This window comes from Bubalus bubalis, chromosome 9, assembly GCF_019923935.1.
Source record: "Bubalus bubalis isolate 160015118507 breed Murrah chromosome 9, NDDB_SH_1, whole genome shotgun sequence".
Classification (NCBI taxonomy): Eukaryota; Metazoa; Chordata; class Mammalia; order Artiodactyla; family Bovidae; genus Bubalus; species Bubalus bubalis.
The window spans coordinates 66,468,296-66,472,331 of NC_059165.1; the positions used below are offsets into that span (position 1 = coordinate 66,468,296).

General features: G+C 40.3%; 1 pseudogene; it reads left to right on the forward strand.

Annotated features, from left to right (window-relative positions):
- Positions 1-1,714: 1,714 nt before the first annotated feature.
- LOC112587119 lies at positions 1,715-2,677 on the forward strand (annotated as a pseudogene).
- The last annotated feature ends 1,359 nt before the right edge of the window (positions 2,678-4,036 follow it).

Sequence of the window (4,036 nt, forward strand, 5' to 3'; positions counted from 1 at the left end):
ATTCCCTGGAGAAGGACATGGCAACCCACTCCAGTATTCTTGCGTGGGAAATCCAATGGACACAGGAGCCTGGTGGGCTACAGTCCATGGGGTTACAAGAGTCACACATGACTTAGCAACTAAAGAATGACAACAAACTACAAATTAGAGTTCTGATCCTTCTCAGTCTGGGGCTTTTGTGCTTTATCTGCAGTTGGTCTGGTGAAATGGAGCAGTAAAGAGTTTCAAAACTCTTAGATGTTCCTTAGATTCTAAGGCTTCTAGTCTATATTTGCTTCTTTGAAGTCAAATCTCCCTGGAACCTTATTATAATGGGCTGTTTCCTTACCATACTGATTCATATACCTTGAAGCTTTGAAGCTGTTCCGTGGTAGGAACAAGAATTTCTGTGACCTCAAGCCCACATTAAGGCAAATCTGACTTTGAGGTAGAATGGGAGAAGTGGCAAGTACTATGAGAAAAGCTGTCAAAAACAGAATGAATAATTTGAAATATTACTAAAGGCTTTTGCAGTTTCAGTTCTAGAGCATTAAGATTGGAAAGAGCGAGGGGCAGTTTTTCTGAGGAAGGAAATGCAGGATAGACTGTGAGACTCCTCGGCCTGTTAAAAAGCCTAGAAAAGAATTCATGGTAATTTACCAGTATCATCATTATAGTGCCTCTATTTAATTTTGAATGAAAGTTTGTGTCGTCTTCTGTGTTAAGGAAAAGTGAGAATTTAGTTCAATTGGCATTGAATTGTGACAGTTTGCCAACTGTGGAACGATTTTCTCTATCTGCCTGCCATCCCTTCTCTTCATCACTCTGACCGTAGGAGTGGACATAACTCAAGCCAAATCACTCACAGCACTTCCTCCCACTGGGCCACAAAGACTGAACCAGAGCTAGCCAGATGACCATGCACAAGGCACTCTTCCCAGAGATGTATCTCATGTAGTCAGTGGCAAAGTTTCTTCTCTCTCTTGAAAATGTTGAACGTTTACCTAAGCCCTATTTTCCTGGAAAACTTAAGATGGTTCAGAAATCCCCCGCACCCTCTCATGTTCCAGCTTACTGCAAAGAACATGTAACTTAAATAAGATTCACAGTGACCTCCTCGTTACCTACAGTAAGGCCAGACACAACCTTTTCAAATTCCCATTCATGTTCTCCTAAGTGATAATCTGAAACTTAGCTACACACAAATATTTGCCGTTCAGACTGACTGAGACCCCTTGATTACAACAACGATTCCAACTAAAATCACCCCACCTATAAGCTGTCTCCCTATAAAAGTCTCCAGGCAAAAGTGCTTGCCCTGATGCAGTGAACTAAATAAAACCAGTTTGCTTATTTGTTTGGTTTTGGTCTTTGACAGGCTCTGGAATTGTAAGAATGTGTTTTCAAGGTTCCATTAGCCATATTAACACCCGTGGAAAGATGTCTGAAGGAAGGAGGCTACTACTCAGAAAAAAGTAGAAACTAGGTTGTCCGGGCAAAAGGCATCACATTCCGGGTTCTGAGCCTGTATGCCTAGAGCTGCCCTGCTCTCGCTGTCCCCAGTATTTATCCCTTCCTCTCCTTCTTTGCAAAGGTTATTTTGATATTTGTTTCTGTCACTTGCAATTTGAGTATCTCTGACTAATAAATCTACCACATTTAAAACTGACCTTCTGATTTTTCCCCCCCGGAGCCGTTCTGGTTCTGCAGCTCTGTGGCAAGCCGCGGAGTCGGGGTTCTGTTCCGCAGGATGGGGTTTGTTAAAGTTGTCAAGAACAAGGCCTACTTCAAGAGATACCAAGTGAAATTCAAAAGAAGGTGAGAGGGCAAAACTGACTACTATGCTCGGAAACGATTGGTAATCCAAGATAAAAATAAGTACAACACACCTAAATACAGAATGATTGTTCGTGTAATGAACAGAGATATCATTTGTCAGATTGCTTATGCCCATATAGAAGGAGAAATGATAGTTTGTTGAGTTTATGCTCACGAACTCCCAAAATATGGTGTGAAAGTTGGCCTGACAAATTATGCTGCATATTGTACTGGCCTGCTGCTGGCCTGCAGGCTTCTTAATAGGTTTGTTATGGACAAAATTTATGAAGGCCAAGTCGAGGTGACTGGAGATGAATACAATGTGGAAAGCATTGATGGTCAACCTGGTGCCTTCACCTGTTACTTGGATGCAGGACTTGCCAGAACTACTACCGGGAATAAAGTTTTTGGGGCCCTAAGGGAGGTGTCGATGGAGGCTTGTCTATCCCTCACAGTACCAAATGGTTCCCTGGTTATGATTCAGAAAGCAAAGAGTTCAGTGCTGAGGTACACCGAAAGCACATCATGGGGCAAAACGTTGCAGATTCCATGCGTTACCTGATTGAAGAAGATGAAGATGCTTACAAGAAACAGTTCTCTCAGTTCATACAGAACAATGTAACTCCAGACATGATGGAGGAGATGTATAAGAAAGCTCATGCTGCAATACGAGAGAATCCAGTGTATGAGAAGAAGCCTAAGAAAGAAGTTAAAAAGAAGAGGTGGAACCATCCCAAAATGTCACTTGCCCAGAAGAAAGATCGGGTAGCTCAGAAGAAGGCAAGCTTCCTTAGAGCTCAGGAACGAGCTGCTGAGAGTTAAACCAAACCACAATTTTCTATCAAGATTTTTCAGATAAGACAATAATAAACTTATTGAACAAGCAAAAAAATAAATAAATAAAACCAACCTTCTAAATGCAGTAAATATCTTCATGTAAATATTCCTGGGATTAAAATTCACTTTAAAGGGAGTTCCCTGGTGGTCTAGTGGTTAGGATTTCAGGTTTACACTGCTGTGGCCCAGGTTTAATCCTTGGTCGGGAAACTGATATCCTACAAGCTGCTCGGCACAGCCAAAAAGAAAAAAAAGATTCACTCTGATGACTTACCAATGATAAAAACCCCTTCATATGGATGCTAACCAGACTTACTAGGGTGATCATTTTGCAATATGTAAAAATAACAAATCATTATGTTGTACACCTAAAAGAATATAATGTGTCAATTATACCTCCAAAAATAAAACCCTTCATGACATCTATTTTTAAATGGCTTCATGAAATTTCACTGAAGAGAAATGGAAGAGAAACAGAATAGTATATACATACATATATATATATATATAATTTTTTTGGCCATGCCCTGTGGCTTGCAGGATCTCGGTTCCCAGACCAGGAAATTAACTCGGGCGATAGCAGTTAAAAGTGCCAAATCCTAACCCACTGGACCACCAGGGAACTCCCTGTAGTTAGTATTTTTAAAATGCAGAGACAGAGCATAAATGTTGTGTCACAAAAAAAAATACTGCTCCAACATGTAATGATTGCAAAGGCATAATACCTGAAATAGACAAGATTTACAAATACTGGTCATACTTGGAAATGTAAAGCAAATCTTTACAATATCTGGTACATGCATGCTGAGTCGCTTAGGTCGTGTCTGACTGTAACCTGTAGCCTACCAGGCTCCTCTGTCCATGGGATTCTCCAGGCAAGAATACTAGAATGGGTTGCCATTTCCTTCTCCAGGGTATCTTCCTGCCCCAGGGATCAAACTTGCACCTTTTGCATCTCCTGCATCACAGGTGTGTTCTTTATACCACTAGCGCCACCTGGGAACAATGTCTGAAGTCAATTCAAATTTTCCAAATTCTCAAAAGATTGATAAAAACCAGATGATGCAAAAAGAAAATCTTTATAGCAAAGTTACTTATGGCAAGCACAAGAAAAGGATCTGTTGACAACTCCAGAGCCTGTCTTGAAGTGGTGCTATATAAAATGCTTCTCACAAAAAATGTAACTGCTCTTAGGATGTATCTGCTTTTTTTGGAGAGAGGCTACTTGCCACTATTATTCATAAAACAAGGTGTAATTACTGTTTTCTTTTTTGCATTACACACCACATAAACTGAATCTTGATTTAGTATTTTTCCGATTAGCACTCTAATGAAAAATGATTTAGAGGTATTTATTTGTAAGTAGTTTGGCCAGCTTGAGTTTTTTCACTAATAGCACTGG